Raw genomic sequence first — 17647 nt, 5'->3', positions numbered from 1 at the left:
TTTGTTTTTTCCTGAATGACATGAGGGAAAGGACAGGAGAACCTAGCTACAAGAACACAAGGAAAATCACAGCCTTTGCCTCTGGCTGGCTTGGCTTGCTTAGACACTTGCTTTTTGGGAGGGAGAAAAGGAAAATAAATTATGTCTGAAGATGACCATTTTTCATCCGACATGAATGGACCTAAAAATTCCCTGGAGTCTCTCGCCCAGAAGGCAACTCACACTGTGTGTGACATGGTATGGGGTCCACACAATGGTTTTAAAGGCCTGTTTGATGTCTAAAGCAGCCCTGGGAGGCCACAGTCACGTGATAAAGCTGGGAAGGAGATGGGGCATCTTCATGGGAGCTCTCTCAGAGCAATGTTTAACTTGCCAGGGTATTGTATACAGGGCAGCACAGCCTCACAAGCCCTTTGCTGCCTCTCCCCCTTCGTTGCTCCAGCTTAGGTGAGTAAATGTCTCTTCCTTATGTCCCTCCTGAGCTCAGTGCCCACCACCCAGGCAGGGGCTGCTGCAGCTCTAAACCAGGATTCCCCACCTCAGCCTCAGAGGAATGGGCTGGTGCTCACCCTGCACATTCATCCTCGGGGCTTCCACAGCAGCGTTTGGTCAGAGCTCCTGTGGGACCAGCCCCACTCAGAGTGTGGGTCACACGTGACCCTGACACAATCCTGCCAGAGGCTTTGGGGCTCTGCAGCTGGGAGCTTAGGAACTCCTGGAAATTCTAGTTAGTAAGGTTTGTGTTAAGATTTGTTCAGGTATCCCACAGAGATGAGCTGCTTTTAAATCCCAAGGTTAAATCCCCTTTGGATTTACAGAGGACTGCTCTGAGTCACCAGGCACCTTCTTTACACCCTCTAAGGTGCAACCTCTGCATTAGGAGGACACTCACACCTTGCACAAGTGTGCCACTCCTTTTATGTGTTTTTTTTTAATTCCTTCTGAATATGCAGTGATACTCAACAGAGCTGATGTTCAGGGTGAAATATGTGGACATTTCTAAATACACCCTGTAAAGCCATCTTGAGTTTTTCATGACCTCAACCTGCATGCTTGGCTGCTTTTGTTGTTACAAACATGAGTCAGCCTGGATGCCAGGCTCAGGTCATGAGCAAGCATTGGATGGAAAGCTGCTGTAGGAGGGAGAGCAGGGCTGCTTTTGAATTTTCTCCTGCTCTTTTGGGCTTGGGAGGGTAGGGGTGACTGACCAGGCAGGAGTGATGTAGCATCAAGGCACACCATGGGTCTGTGAGAGAGCTGGGAAGGAGCTCAGGCACATAAGAGATGCAGCTGGGGGAAGGAAATTTTCAGAAGGAAGTGGATTCATCTGAAAACATTTTTTTTTCAATTAAAAAAGAGGAAGGAGAGATACTGCTTCACTCTCTCTGGTCCTTATTTTTAAGCACTTGAAATGGAGTAACTTCAGAGGAACCTTTTCAACATCCAGAAGTGGCTCCTCTCGATGAGGCAGGATCTGTGTAAGTTGCTTGAGGCTTGTGTGGTAATGATATTATTCAAAATAGCAGTGGTCTGTCTTTTATCAATTAGGAGAACAATGGCAGAATCATCTTTCACTAATCCCTAATCCTCTCCACAACTGCTTGAGATCCCCATTCACAGGATCTTTGTATTATTTACATGTTTGTTAAGATGGCAGATGTGGAATTGAATCAAATAACTTTCAGATTCTGGGAAATTTTGAGCCTCATAATGAGAGCAAATCACACACTTCAAGAAGAAACGTTTAGGGAACAGTACAAGAAAAGTTCTGTTGAAACTTAGACATTTTATAATTGTAGTAGGTATGAGATGAACCATAAGTGAGGTACCAGCCATGCTCCCCATGTGTGTGACTGTAAGGACTTAATGGGATTTATTTCTCTGTCCAAAATGGGCAGTGGGAGTTTTGTCATTGCCACCCAGTTTGGACTTTGACTGCCTGACAGGAAAGCACAGTCATGTAAGCACTGAAATCAATGGGCGCTTCTACATACCACAGGTGGGGATTAGATCCAAGGCTTAGAGCCATTTGCCAAATTTCAGTTTCTCTCCAGTTGCAGTTGTAGTCCCCTTCCATGCAATGTCCCACTAAAGTGCTATCTGGAATTCTGTGTGGGCACGGTTCCCAGGATTGATGATCATCATTGCACAGAGACCTAAGGATGACGGGCAAAGACATCTCCTGAGTGCAATTTGGGGCAGTCTTCTTCCTTTGCTGGTCATAACCAGTTCTGCAGGTTGGGTGGTTTGGAAACAAAGTCATCACAGATGGTCTTAGCATTGCCCCTTAGCAGCATTTTAAGAGTTTGCTCAGAGAGGCTCTTTTCAGATATTCATTTACACCCTGACTGTTTTTCCAGACAGATTCCTGCTGAGCCAATGTGGTTACACAGTAAACACCACTAGAAGCAGGCCAACATATGGTATCATTTAGGTACAGAGCAGTCCCAGCACTATTGTAAAGGTGTTTCAGTATCTCTGGTTCCATTTCTAAGCCCAACCAGCCTGTTTGAACTCAAAATTAGAGGGAGCAGGGGGACAATGTGTTAAAAAATGTTTTATGACCCATTAAACGAGTTTTCATCTGATACCATGATTCATACCTTCCAGAGAAAGAGACCTAAGGACAGGAGGGGAACACTGCCCAAAAAACAATTGGCTCTGTAGTCATCTGATTGCTCTGCTACAGGCTAGATCAGTGAGATGTCAAATAAAAACAGCTTTGAAGTCTTTACAATTAGACTTCTATACAGCCTTACCCAGCTCTGCTGACCTGACATAAGAAGTGTGAGCCACTGCAGATACAAACAAATTCAGCAAATATGAGCCACTGGGATCTAATGGAACACCACTAGTTCCACTGTGACTGCTTCCTAGTGTTGCAAGCAGCAGCTGAAAGCAAGATTGGAGGCAATGCAGCCGGAATCAGGTGAGCGAGGGAAGGAAATTCTGGGTTTTGGCAAAAGTGAACTTCTGGGGAACTTGTCAAGGCATCTTGCCTGCCTGCAGGACTGGAGCAGTGTAAAGTTACTGAAGACCCCACAGGGAATCCAGATGTTTGGCAAAGGAAATTGGTGAAAGCCTCCCAGAAAGCGCGAGGAGGCTGCACCGGTGAGGAGCACCTGGGTTTGTGGCAGCAGCAGAAATGTGAGGCAGACTGCCCATGCCAGCGTGGGGGGGCAGGGCAGGAGTGCTGGCTGTGTGAAGGGCAGGGGGAGGATGTTATTATGTGTTTTGAGGAGCATTGCTGTGTTTGGCAACCCTCTACAAACCAACTCTCTGCCTACCAAGCTGCTTTTACCCAGCATAAGGCAGCAGAAGCCTCAAGCTATCTGCCAACAGGCAGTGGGCTCCTGGCAAGGAAGGGCTCTGAGCCATGGGGAAGTGTGAGGGGGCAGGTCGGGTCCTCAGGATCAGATGAGAACATGAAGTGCCAGCTCTCAGGCTGATGTTCCTATGCAGAAGGGGCCTCAGGCCCTGGTGACACCAGAAGGGGAGCACGGGGATTAGGGTTTGGGTTTGGCTCCAGCTGAAGCCTTAATGGAGGCACCAACTGTGGCAGCTGCATCTCCCCTCAGCAGTGGGATAGAAAGCCAAGGTAAGGCTTTTGGCATCATTAGTGGCAGCAGCAGATACTGTCCCTCACCAAAATGAGCATGTGGGAAATGTGTAATAACATGCAAGATTCACCACACAGAGAGAAGAACATCCCGAAACTACACAGAAAAAAGAATTGAAAGGTTGTTCTTGCACTTCTAGTGGTTCAGATGAGCCACTGGTGGGAAGAAAATCCTTTGGAATTTTTTTTTTTTAGAAGATTAGTTTCCTTCAATAGGAAATTTAAGGGTATTCAAAGAACTCAGAGTCTCTCAATCTCAGCAGTGCACTGTTCACATTTGCCTTAGCACAGGCTTGCTGAGGTATCACACACCAGATTTTCAGTAGTGGCTAAGTAAAGATATAGAAGTGCACCTATATTTGGATCATAAAGGAGGCACCTCACACCTACTAAGCAGTACAGACTCCTCTTTCCTGCAAATTAAGCCATTTCTCTGCTTTAGGAACATCAGCTTCCAACCCCATGGTTAAACTGTGAGGCTTCTAAGGTTTGTTAGATATCCTTACACAGGGAGGCCAGCACAGCAAAATCCAGCAGGCCACCTCCTCTGTAACAAGATCATCACTAATGACCATGTGTTACCTTGCATTCCTCCAAACCTGTTATTATCTTGCTCTTTTTTGGGTCCATAACTTGAAGCAATTTGAAGTAATTTCTGTCTTCCAAAGATAGGTGTTCAATATTAAAAAAAAAAAATTCAAACTTATTTTTAAAGGACCCTATATTGGATTACCAAAACTGGCTATCATAAGGGAATGGTCTTGTTCATTTTCTCACTGGAGTGTCCTTGCAGTGACTACTGAGTCGCTCAGCAATGAGATGCTGGCACCAAATACATGTGAGAGATGTGTTGATCTCAAGTGAGATAGAAACATTGTAGGTTGACCTGCTACTGAGATATTTACTGTGCAGGTGTTTTTGTAAAAACATTTCAGGACTTAGAGAGAAAAATCAGCTCTTGAAGGCTTTTAAGAGACCACATAAAGACTGGAAACTGCAGCCCATGCCCTCACCACCCGAGGGGCTACTGGTGGAGCCCCAGATCAAGTGCAAAAACAGCTGCTGTGGACGTGTTGGGGGGAAAACAAATGGACTCCAGCAGTTCAGGGAGGTGCATGAAGACAGTCCCATTGGAGGCATCTTCAGGAGGGTGCCACAGACAGTGAGGCCTGGTTTTGTGGATCTTTTTTCCCTAAAAACCCCATTCATGCAGAAAAAGTGCTGACATTGTCACTTTGTTTGTTGGTACGCAGATGCAGAATAGAAAGGAAGGGCAGGTAGCAAAGCAGAGGGGAGACATAGCCCAGGGCTATAAAAAAAGAGAGAAAAAAAAAAAGAAAATAAGACTAATTTTTAACAAGCAGTGCTATTTCTGTGTTGCACAAGTCATGCTGAGCCTTCCATGATTGGTATGCGTATGTTTAGACCAGTGTTTGGGGAGAGGGCAAGAGAGAGTCCCAGGACTGTGGGAGACCTTCTACTTATAGCAATGAATTAATTCTAATTAGCCCTGGAAATGGGTCTCTCCGGCTCTTTGTTCTCTGAAATTGTGCTTTTCAGATGTGCACTTCTCAATTAGCAGCTAATTATGATGGTCTTGCCTCCTTGAGGCTAGATGGGGTATAAAAAACCACACACACCCCCGAGAGCTGTTGGAGTTTTGCCTCCAGCTTGAGCAGCAGAATTATGGATATCAATTTCAAGGGTCTTCCACTCTTGTCCAAAATCCCTCAGCTGAAACATTGCTATTTGTGACACTACTGAGAATTATTTGTTGCTGTGGAAAATACATCACATTTCCAGCCCTCACCAAATGTAGTGAAAACAAAAATAGGCAATATGTGTGTCCAGCAGTCTGTCCCTCCTCTGCTCTCCTGGAGCACAGGAAACAAGGAATCCATATGCAAACCTCAGCAGCTTTTGAGGAATAACTAGGTGTTCCTAGGCTGTTTTGCTATCACAAACCTTTCTCTTGAACTATTGTTAGATAAGGGTCTAGAGGTCTAACCTGGATACAGATCAAGTTTTCCTTATGCCGAGGACCCCAATTATTCATTTCCCCATTGGCTAGTTCCAGTTCTGTAGAATATTGCAAGCTCAGCAAAGAGCCTTTTTGCCCTTGTGACAGTGGTTTTGGCTCTGGAGTCACCGGCAGGGCAGATAGTTAGGGAGGAGAGGGACATGAGTGTCAAACTCGTGCTGCTGGGCCAAGGTCGATGGCTCACCTTGCCCCACCTGCTGCCTCTGTTGATGCTGGCAGGACATGCTGCACAGGGAGTTGAGTGAGTACAACTCTGCTTTTTCCCTTTATGGACCTGTTGTCCATGAATTTACCCAAGGGCTTCTTGAACTAGCTGGTAGTACCAGTGCTCACCATCCTCTGCATTAATAAATCCCAGAAGTCCATAGCTCATTGTGTAAGAAACAGACTTTCTTTCATCTGTTTTAAGATGACCTCCTAGTTCAAGCATCTTTTTTTTCAGTGTTACCCCTCATTTTAGGCAGCATATATTTTCTTCTACATGCAGGGGAGAAAATGTTTCATTTGTTCTTTAATCTCTTTCTTTGCACAAGGGTCTGTACAAAATGCATCTGCTGAAGGACGTGACAGGATCATAAAAGCATCACAATTTTCAACTTCTTGTGGATGCACAGTTGTTCTCAGATAACAGGAAGTACAATCTGCTCAGCAGTTCTCACGTTCTTCTTGCATGACGATTTCACTTCAGATCTCCATGGAATAGTTATGGTCTGATACTTACTTGGTAATACCAAGGGGGATTAGCAATACTGAAGGGACCCTGTGAAAGTAAAGTTTTAAGATAAAATTTCTTTGCAGTAAAACCAGAGATAAGACAAAGTCCCTCTGAAACTGGTCAGAGGCTTTCCACATCTGGGTAAGAACTTCATGCAGATGCTCATTATTTCTGTGCTACAGTAGACAGGCTCCCCAGACCTGGACCAATTTCAGCTCCAACCAAATCACACATCCTCAGCCTAGAGCGCGTCTCTGGGAAAGGAAGAAAGCCTTACACCAATAGCTACTTAATATCCCTCCTTATACACATATAAAACGCAGCTATGAAAAGTTGTTTCCTTGTTGCAGACAGAAAAGCTGTGTATGCAATGCTATTGTAATAGCTCTTGGCTGTAGTTTTTCTCTCAATGCAAAAATCTGGCTCCTGAAGGGGAAACAATCATCTTTAAATTAGATTACAGAACAGTTGTGTTATCAAATATTCTCTATGAAGATTTCTAGCATTTCTCTTTCCTACAGAAAATTGAAAGGATCACAGCAGCAAATGAATGTAGTTCGGCTGGTTTGGGCTAAATTGTGTATTAACTTGTCCTCAGCTACGTATTTCAGATCAGATGGAGTGGTCAAATGCAGGAAAGTACACAGGAAAGTTGTCTGGAGAGCTGGGAGTTTGCAGCAATGCAGGACTTCAAAAGCAAGTTAAGCAAACACCAGCCAAAAAGGGCAGGGATGCATTTGATCCTGCCCTGAGCACAGAAAGGAACCAGATAACTTCCTCAGGTCCCCTTCCGGGCTAATTTGTGTGATGACATGAAATAACAACAAACTAAGAAAGCAGAAGTCTCTGCTTCCATTTCACATAGCACTTGTCGAGTGTGCCTTGTCTGCAAAGCAAACTTGCCGAGCCTGCTGCCTGCCTAGATGGCATGCTGGAAGCAAAAGGATAAATTACTTCAACGGGACAGCACAGACAGAAGCACTGCTGTGAACAAAAACCTTCCCAATGATTGCAACATCCAAATGCTCATCCTCAGCCACATAATTCAAACTGTGACAACAGTGGAAAAACAGCCACAAAGGAGAAAAAGGAGGAAGGGAGGGAGGAAGGTGGCAAGGAAGGCAGAGGAAGCAGGAACCTGGAGCACACCCCACACTTAGCAGAACCAGGAAGGCTCCACTCCAACAGCTACTGCTTATCAGAGTAAGAGGAAGAGGGCAGCTCATTGAATGCAGAAACTGCAACAGCCATCACTGATGGCAAAGAGCAACAATTGGAGAGCACTGTGTGGGTGTGAGCCAAAAAGAATAATTTACTGGAAAACACTAGAAAAAAGAGATACTCTTAAAGCAAGTGTATGTGCAGTTGTGAGAGAAATGTGTACAGTGCTCTATAGAGTTCTTAATGCTCTGTTTTTTAAATCACCATATTACAAGCCTTCCCAAACAAAAACCTACTGAGATCTTTTATAAAAGTCAGAGCTATTGCATTTCCAATACACTTGTATAGAGCCCCTTTCTACTGACACAAGCCTGTGAAGTAACATATGCATTTAGGTCTGTTTTCTGCTCCTCCTCCCTTGTCAGCCCCATTTTATGATTATTCCCTGACATAACAGTGCCAGTGTTATTGCTGAGCCCTAAAGAACAAGTTTCCATCCCCTAGAAGTCACTTCTCCATCAGCTGAGCTGTAATCATTGACCCTGCATAAGCATTTGGGCTGCCTCCTGCAAACTAAAACCCAAGTATTTAAGTGAGGCCATTTCATCTGGCAATTGAGGCAGGCTGAGCACACACATGGTTAATTAGCATGGTTCAGCCAGCAGGCAATAACTCATTAAGCTACAGTAACTCAACTATGTTTGATCATGTGCTTTATGCCCCCAGGCACTTCATAAGTAAAGCAGTAAAGTCAACTTATCTACCATCTCAATTCCTCTCTCCCTCTCTGTTTTTTTCTAACCACAGAAAACCGTGGCTAAACCACAGAGGATAATTTCTGGACAGAGAACAGCTCACCACCTTCCTCCTTTTGGCAGACTGACTGCTCTTGAACACTGGTATTGTGTCTCAGTTTTGTTTCAGCTTTGCTTACCCTAGGCTAAATACAAAGCCTTTCACTCTCCTCTCTGGAGCCTTGCTCTCCTTGGGACTTCCAGTCTTGCCTTTCCCAAGGTGGAATGCCAGAAACCAGTCCCAGTGATCCAGCTAAAGGTTTTATCCCCCACATCCAACGTGCAACATCCCCATCTGTCCACCCCAGCCCAATGTTCCTTCCTTCCTTCCACAGCTGAGTCATTGCTCCATCAGGGCCTCCTTTGCAGCACAGCCTTATCTGGCTTCTCGCTCCCACCGTGTGCCTGTGGAGCTGATTATTTCAACAGAGGTGCAGATTTGTGCTTGTCTTCACTAAATTGCATCCTGTTCCTTTCCAGACCATTCCTCTAATTACTGAGATCTCCTGAGCACTAATCCCCTCCTCCCTGGTGTCTCTCGCTCTTAGCTGAAACTCTAACAAAAGGGCTCTCTACCCTTTCATCCAAATTATTAATGAAAATACTAAATAGGTCTGAACCCAGGCCTAGGGATATCCCATGGGAGCCAGCTCAATAAATCTTTCCCATTTGACAGTGTTCACCTGGTAACTGCTCTCTGAGTACTCTGCCATTCCATCTGAACCTTTTCGCTTTGATTTTCATAGAAGAATGCTGTATTTCTAAAAGCAAGATACTGCAGCTACAGCTTCTCCCTATTATATGGGCAGTAAGGAAATTTTTATTTTTAATGGTGAATGCTAAGAAAGCATGCAGAGGGGAAACTAACATCCATGTGTCAGAGCTGATTCAGCTGGCTGCTGTCTGTGGAGGATTAGGATGTGACCAAATGTCCCAGTTTGCCAGTTGCAAACCCATTCCAGCATTCACCAAAAGCATCTGCTGGTGATCTCCTCTGCACTAAATAGGATGATGGACTAAATGGATTTGGGAATAATTTAGTGTACCAGTTGCTAAACCGTGGGCATTCTGATTTCCATGAGATTTGGATCAGGCCTGTATGAGCCCAAATTCACTTTCCAGAATCAAGTATAAGGGATTCTACCAGCAATCTCCATTCCCGCACAGGTAAAAATTGCAGAGCTTCAAACTTCACATCAGAGTGGAATGTTTGTTTTATACAGCGGGGAAGGAAATCATCTAATTCATTCCCTAGTGCTCTAGTAATTTTGTGATTTGCATAATGAAATATAGAAAGATATGGTAACAAATCCACATATACAAAGAACTTCTTGGTTTTGCTTTTCACATCCTACTGGAGAGCAGGTGAATGCATGAAGGCAGAATAAAACCCTAAGCACGTATAACACTGTATGGTATGGTAATAAAATACTGCTTGCTAAAGCAAGAGCCTTTGAACTGCTCATTAGAGAAGCCCTTCCCTCTCCACTGGTTTTTAGAGGCAGCCTAGGGAGATTATGTGCTTAAGTTAGTCATTTAAATTTAGATACCCAGAACAAACATTGCAGACTGCCCTCCTCCCTTCCCAGAGCAAACTCTTCATGATGACACAAGAATCATTCTCTTTTTAAAATAGAACTGGTACCACAAAAAAAGAGTTGATGAGAAAAGAAGAAGTATTTAACTCGCTTTTTAATGTGGAGGTTGTTTGTTTGTTCTTCTCACGTCAATGGTGCCTAATAACTGGACAGGAACCGATGCAAATTAAGCAAGGGCATTTCTGATCACTGGCTGAGCATTCACTTTGTGCTAACAAGAAACTGAACTGTAAAATCAAGTCAAAATATTTTTTCTGTCATTCCCAGTGGAAGTCAAAGCTAACACACACTTGTACTTCCGCTTGCTCTGCAGGCGCCTTGGCGCCCCTTTCACTGACATTGAGTCCTGCCAGAAAAGTCCATCAGGTCTTTCAGGTTCCCACTGGCAGGAAAAGTGCCCCTCTCACTGCACCAACATTTGGAAAACAGAGAATGTGCTGAGTCTCAATGTCCTTCAAGCCTCCATAAATCACTCATAGAAAAGAGCGGAGATTAGCTGGGCAGCACTTTGTATGCTCAAAAATCAGAGCTGAAGCTGGACCTCCAGAGTCGCTATAGAGGGATTTCATCACGAGGGAGGGAGGCTGAGCAAACAGCAAGGATGCCTTGTCACAACAACATCCTGTCCTTGCAAAAAGGAGAAAGGCTTTTGAGGGAATGACAGAGCTTTGGATCTCAGCTCCCTGAGGCAAGTTCAGGCAAGTTCAGACTCATTACTTTTGTGCAATGGATGGTTTGGGTTTATTATTAGATCGAACGCAAAAGAGCCTTGCCAAGTCTGAAAGTTCATGATGTTTCAAGCGAAGAAAGGAAACGTCTTTACCTCGTGGAGAGGCTAGTCTCTCCATTATGGAGCAGGCCAGGAGTTACTTAGCTCTCATTCCAGAAGATGAATGGAAGTTGACTGAAGAATAGTCTGCTGGAAACCAGAAGCAGTTCTGCCCTTCAAAGCTTGTGAGTGAGGGCACCGCAGCGTTCTGACTCCGACTGAAATTCCCATTTCCCAGTTTTGCATTTTCTGCTGTGAATGAGATAAACATTGATATAGCACAGAGCAAACAGAGTCCGCTGTGAGGCTCATCAAGGAATTGCTGGCTATCAAACAGAAGAGAGGGTGGGAATTAAATGTACAACTTCAAGTCTTGCCCCCTTGCTTACAGTTCTTTCTTGCCCTCCTCAAAATCCATCTTCATGACAACTGGGAATTTGCTTCTGTCTGAAGGCTGGGGGTGTCCCAGAGCCTCACTGCTCTCAGGCTGGAGACATCCTCTCATCTCCAGCCTTAGCTAACAGCAGATACTTCAGACACATTTGCTTTCGTGTAGACCATCTTAAATAATTTGTATCCCTCCTTTGGGGTTACCTGCATTATTTCAATAGACAGCAACCACAACTATTCACAGCCCCAGTTTGGCTAAGGAAAACAGACCAAATATTTTATTTACCTTTCACCAATTCAGTATTTTTTCTTCCATTAGCCCAGTTTATGTCCTTATCTGCACTTCATTTCAGTAAAATATCTCTCTCAGGAAAGTGAGTTGTGTAAGTCAAGACTTGCCAGCATCTTTATTAGGGCTGACTATGTCCTTCCTCCACGTTGGCTTTTGTACTATTAGGTCTGCTTTGCATTTTCACAGACACCTTGCATTTGTTCTCCACAGTCAGGTCCAGTGCTCAGGTCTGTCCAGGCCAGATGCCTTTCAATGGACAAATTTCTCAGAGCACAGCACCAAATGTCCTTTGTGCATCACTTTGCAGTTCTGTGCTGCCCTGTCTCATCCTGCACATACTAACCTGCTCTGCAAACTCTGACAGTTCTTCACCAAAACCTCCCTGATCCTGCTCTGTCATGACAGTGCAATAAAGAAGGGTTCACCAGGGTGCTCCCACTTGTTTGTGCCAAAAGCAGTCCTGTGAGTATTGCAGAAAAGCAAATCCAGGACCAATATGTAAGGAATGCCACTGGCAGGTTCCCTCCAGCTTGATGCTCTGTTAAAACACAAAAGCTGTTTCTCACTGTGAGCCATACCTTCACCTATCTCATCTTTTTTACACTAATGCCTGTCTTCTTTAGCTTCCCTGGTAATTGTCCAGCTATCTACAAACCAAAGTCATCTCTTGAAATTCAGCTGTATTGGATCCATTTAATCTCTCCTGTGTAGAAAATGAACTATCATTACCAATTATCTGCCCATCTATTGTTTATCATTCAGACTAGTCTGGCTTGAGCTGCCTCTGCTAAACCTGAATTTCATGGGTGGAGGGTTTTTTTCACCCTGAACACCCTCTTATTTTTATTTGCCCTTCAAATTTTGTTCTGGGCCTTTCCTAACATCCAGGCCACAGTGGCCAACTGGCTAGGAATAATTTCCCATTTTCTAAATCTGGCTTAGCACCTCTGACTGAATAGGCCTAAAGAAAAAATAGTTAACATTCAATTAGAGATTTCATGCAAACTAGTGAATGAGGCTTTAGGGGTTCTGGCAGGGAGATGATCTTACCTCTGTGGTAAGGTGCACTGACTGGCTTTGTTTTTATCTATGCTGTTGCCCCTTGAATTTTCAGGCCCTAATTCCTAAGAGCTTCTCTGGTTTTACCCTGAGTATTTAACATCTGCTGATAGAAAACTGAATAATGGTGGGTTTTTAACTTGATACACTATCTGAACATCTCCTGCCTCTTTCATCACTGCCACATTGCTTGCCTCTTCTTTCTGTTTATACCACACCACAGAGAGAACTTGGCTTCTTGCTGTGCTTGCAGGGTCTAACTCAGCTTGATTTACAGCAATTTATTTTCTAAATCAGCCCATGGAGACTCCCTTGATTTTCCCAATTTGTTTTTGGTCCTTCTTCTTCACCAGCATCCCTCTGTTGCTTGTCCAGGTAGGTCTGAAGTCTTCCTTTGCAAAGCCCATTCCAGTTGAAAACTGGAATGAGTGACACACAGCTTTTGGCATGTCTTGTTTTACAAAAGCAGTGACAATGTCAGCCCCAGCCCAGGGGTGGAGGGAGGGTCTGAGAGGCTGAGCACACAGCCTCTCCCCAGGTGGGGAGGTGCCACCTCCTCCTGCACAGCTCTGTGACACCTGTCCTAGCACAGGAACAGCCTACACCCCTGTGCTCCCCCAAATTTCTGGCTTTTCTGGTTCTCCAGCATCTCTGGCTCATCTTAACCACAGAGCAGCCTCAGAGCAGGCATTAAAGCAAAGTGTGGAATTTATTTCCCTGCTTGACACTTCCAGGTTTACTTGCTCAACAAGGTGCATCCTTCTCTGGAATGGCTCTTGGTTCCCACAGGCTCCCAGACTTGGCTGAAGGAAAGGGGAGCAGGTGTGTGTGTCCTTAGCACAGGGAAGTGAAAGTTGCTTTTCCTTGTTGTTTTGACAGCCCTTACCAGTGGCAGCAGAATTCTTAGAGAGCTGGAGGCTTGGAACAAGGGTCTGCTAGAGAAGGCTGAAAAAGTCAAATCCTCTTGTTGCAAATTGGGATGCTCAGAACAGCCAACAGAGCCTGACGCAAGGCTGTGCTGTACTTTTTGGGGAGATTTTTTCTCATCTTCTCTTTTTAGGAAGTTCAGACCTAAAATGCCTTCTGAATGATCTAGGCCTGATTCAAATAATGCAAGGTTTTACACAGAAAAGCTTGTGCCACTGCCATCCTTCTATCTCAGCTGCAGCTGCCCCTCCCTTTTTTCAGTGGCTGCTCCTGCAAATTGCAAAGGTTTTTTTTTTTTCTTTTCTGAGGACCCCTTTCCATCAGCTGTCCTGCATCTGGGGAGAGTTCCTGCCTAGAGCATCCTTCCCTGTGGTGCTGTATCTGCAGCACTGTCCCACAGTAGTGTCCTGTTCTGGGGGGGCTGAGCAGCAGCTGGGTCTCTGCTGGTGTCTCTTTTCTGGCATGCTAACTCTGAATAACGATGTGGTAACAGCACTGATGTTACATGCCAGACCAAATGAATGGGAAAGAAATATTTTCATTATTTTGAAATGCCAGATTGATTTCACATCCAGCTGGCACTACTTATCTATCCTCCTGTTTCCCCCACCTCTTTTTTTTAAAAAATACTGCCCTGATTTCCCAGGCAGTGATTGTTTCTGCAGCCCCTTCTCAGGCCAGTGCTCTTTTGAGAGAAAGAAGAAAACCGACATGCCTTGGGTTTTTTCCTGCGCTGACATCATTAGCTGCCCATCACTTTCACAATGAATGTGCTAGTGCTGTCATAAGGCATATGCTGTCAGTGGGGCTTTCTTCCCACCCCTGCTCTTTAAACAGAGCAGAAGTTCCCCTTTTTCTGTAATGAGAAGCTGAAAAAAAGCCAGCCAGAACCAGCACCAGCACAGGCACCAGATCTGTCCCCACTCGATAAGAAGTGAGCAAGCAGGCTCAGATAAGCTCAAACCCTCAGAAATCAGACCTTGGCTGTCCTTACTTGGTGCATCCGTCTGTCCCATGTCCACACCAGGGTTGATTTTGGGTTTATTAAGTGGTTATCTTGGCCCCAGTTCCTTCCTGTGAAATGCAGTGGGCGCCCTGCCAGCCTGCTGTGTCCCCTGGGAACAGGAGAGGCTGAAGACAATGGAGATGTGCTGGCAAGGGAAGCAGATCACCAGATACCAGGCTGGGGCCCTCAGACCCTCACCTTCCTCAGTGCCACCACGCTGCCAACACTGTACTTCAGGAGAGTCTATTTCATCTTGCCTTGAAGACACCTCCTGTTGGAATCTTAATTACCTGCTAGGCAGAGGCTCTGTTGTCTGATGTCCTTCTGGTGGGCATTTTTTCCATGCAATGTGAAGTCAGGTGGGCTTCAGTTACTTCTTCCTCTTTCTCTGTTTGTGGTAGCCAGCATTAGAAGTTGTTTTTTAATTCCACTCAGGTGTTGCCCACCCAGTACCCCAGTGTATCAATGTGGGGGGGAAATTGAATTTGTAATTGCTGTTTTACAGGCTTTTGCAGCTGCACGTCTTTTATTCAAACAAGAAACTTCCAAGTTTCAAAACTGTAGGAAGGACTGCCTATGAAAATGGAGATAAGACTTTCAAATCTGTAAAGGCAGGAGGTTTTGGATATGTGGACAACAGCCTGCAAAACAAAGTGCACTCACATACTTTCAGAAACTATTCAACACCCATCCCAATGTGACACAAGCTGAAATGTCTGAAAAAAATTACTAGAGGAAAACAGAGTAGAAAGAGAACATGAAATATCTCTTCTTTCTCAATTCCTGAGGTTTCAAGATAATGCTGTTAGAGACCTTAAAAGTAAGCAGGAATGCCCTAAAATTAATAGGAAATTTTATGATTAACCAATGAAGAGATTTCAAAGCCAAAGTAATCTGATTAAATTATCTGAATCCAGCTGGCATCCTCCCATATCACTCTGCATCAGCTACAATTTCTTAATAGCATAAGCTATGAGGTACAAAAATAATACACCACAATGGCACACAGTTCTCTGAAATACAATTAGACTTTCATTAGTCAAATTATCTCATAAGAATAATAACTTTTGGATGAACACAGTCATATTCCTTAGTGGTTTTTATAAGTCTGATCTAAAATATCTTACATGGTAAAAAAAAAATTATAGGCAGAGCTAGAAAACCCCCAAATACAATGGTTATGAAAATCAGAATTTTCTTGAGGATGTGAGAAGGGGAAGGGAAATTACCTAAAAAATGTGTTTGGAAATTCAGCACCTTGGCTTCAGATTGGGTGGTTTAAGCCATCAGAGAAGCAAAACAGTGGCTCACTTGCCTTTCTTTTCTTCTCCCCTTTTCCTTTTTTTTTTTTTTTTTTTTTTTATAGTTTTGATAAAAACCTGCTCTGTTTAAAGGGAATGAGCACTCCTACGTGCTGGTGTACTGGAACCTGTGACGTGAGAACAGAACTGTTTTCATAGCTCAGGCCTGGTCTCTCCACGTCCCCCTGATCCTAACCAGAGGGTGTTTGCTGAGGACGTTACTTGGCTTGTCAGAACCTGGCATCTGGCACAGCAGAAACCAAATCTTCCTCTGAAATCTCCAGCCACGGGCTTCCCACTGCAGGAGGCAGCTCCCCTTTTGCTCCTGTAGGAAGGGCAGAGCTCAGAGCATCCTGCCACAAGATAGGAGTGGTGGGGGGCGGGGTTCAGCTCCAGCCAGCCTGCTCCTCTTTCATGGCTTTAATAAATCCCAATAAACTAGATTTGCCCTGGAACTTGGAAGTTTTACTTATTTTTGGATGCTTTACATAGTTTCAGCAGCAGCAGCTGAAGGCACCTGCCATGAATGGATTGCACAGACTCTTTCATGGTATTGATGCACTGATCCTCACAGAAAAATATATAGGAACAAACACACCATGCCACAGAACAAAATTAAAAAAAAAAATAAGGGTGTCTAGGCTTGGTGTGGGAAAACATCAGGAATGAAATGCTGAACCACACCAGGTGTTTGTGAGTGCTGTAGAAGCAGCAACATGCTCAGGGGAGCTAGGGAACAATTTACTCATCCAGGGTATTTCCTGCCACATTTCAGGACCTGAAACACATTCTTAGGTCAGCAATAAGGGAAATAGTGGAGGTAGTACTTGTGGGAGAACTATTTTTTTCCAGCCCAAGCCGTTGGGGTGGAATTGGGGTGCCCCTCAGTGCATCCAGCTGTGCTGGAGGCAGCCGTGAGATTCCTCCTTGCCTACACACCTGAAAAGACCCATGGATCCTCCATTTGCAATATTTATTCAGCCATGAAGGGGTTTTTTCCTCTCCCAAGGCTACTATCTGCTCTCCTTTTTTTGTGACCAGCTGCAGTCCCTTAGAAGTACATGACAGATGTGTGCAAGGCAGGCAAGAAAAGGTCTGAGCCTGGCCCCAGTCCCGTGGCCCTGGACACCCAGAATCCACTGGACTGATCAGAACCTTTCAGGAGCTGCCTAACCCCCAGAGCACCCAACATGCCCTGTCTGCCTTCAAGAAACCTGGCATCCTACTCCTCTTGCATGTGACTCCAAGGAGCCCCACTGTAAGCAAGTCAGGGCTTAGCTCCACCTAAGCAGGAGGGGAGTTCAGCTTTGCCACAGCTTCCAGGGCTGCTCTAGCATTTCCTGTTGAACATTCCTATTCTGCCTGCAAAATACTTCTGGCACATTTCTGTATGGATAGGAAAGATAGTTGCTTTAATGGAATATCAAAGGTCCTATTATTTTGCAATGCACAGAAAATTCAAAATATCCAAGATCTAAAACATTGTTTTTGCCTCCTGACAGAGGCAGAGTACCATGGACTTCAGGACTACAGCATTAACTCTGGTAGCTAACAACTGCTCAATGTCACTTCCACAAACCCTCCTGGAACAAATCACACACAGTTTTGTAAGTATTTGGGAGAAAAAAAGGAGATTATTAGCAGCCAGCATGCATCAAGCAGATCTAATTGTATCGAGTTCTGTCAGACCAATCTAAATGTTTCTTTCATTACAAGTTAGTGGGAGAAACAGTAAATGTCATATATCTCAACTTTTCACATTTGGGAAAGTATTGTGTAGATTAAATAATTTGGGGTGGTTGTAGAAGTGTCTGGGAAATCGTAGCTGGAGAGCAGTTCTCAGTGCCATAGTCTCATCTCACAGGCTGAAGGGATGCTCAGACAGTAGCCTGTGGTCTGTTCCAAGTCTGATGGCACTTCACATTTTCAGTAACAATCTGGGAACAGAAAAGAAGGGATTTTTGCTAGTGACATA

General features: G+C 44.6%; 1 long non-coding RNA gene across 1 annotated transcript; it reads left to right on the top strand.

Annotated features, from left to right (window-relative positions):
* Nucleotides 1–355: 355 nt before the first annotated feature.
* On the top strand, nt 356–17279 carry LOC127060216 (uncharacterized). The gene is made up of 3 exons (XR_007778967.1): nt 356–447; nt 8344–8435; nt 17175–17279. It is a non-coding gene; the product is annotated as an uncharacterized LOC127060216 (long non-coding RNA).
* Nucleotides 17280–17647: the final 368 nt, after the last annotated feature.

This window comes from Serinus canaria, chromosome 1 (genome assembly GCF_022539315.1).
Source record: "Serinus canaria isolate serCan28SL12 chromosome 1, serCan2020, whole genome shotgun sequence".
Lineage (NCBI taxonomy): Eukaryota > Metazoa > Chordata > Aves > Passeriformes > Fringillidae > Serinus > Serinus canaria.
The sequence above is the reverse complement of the archived record's forward strand: the minus strand, read 5'-3'. Positions and strand labels throughout refer to the sequence as shown.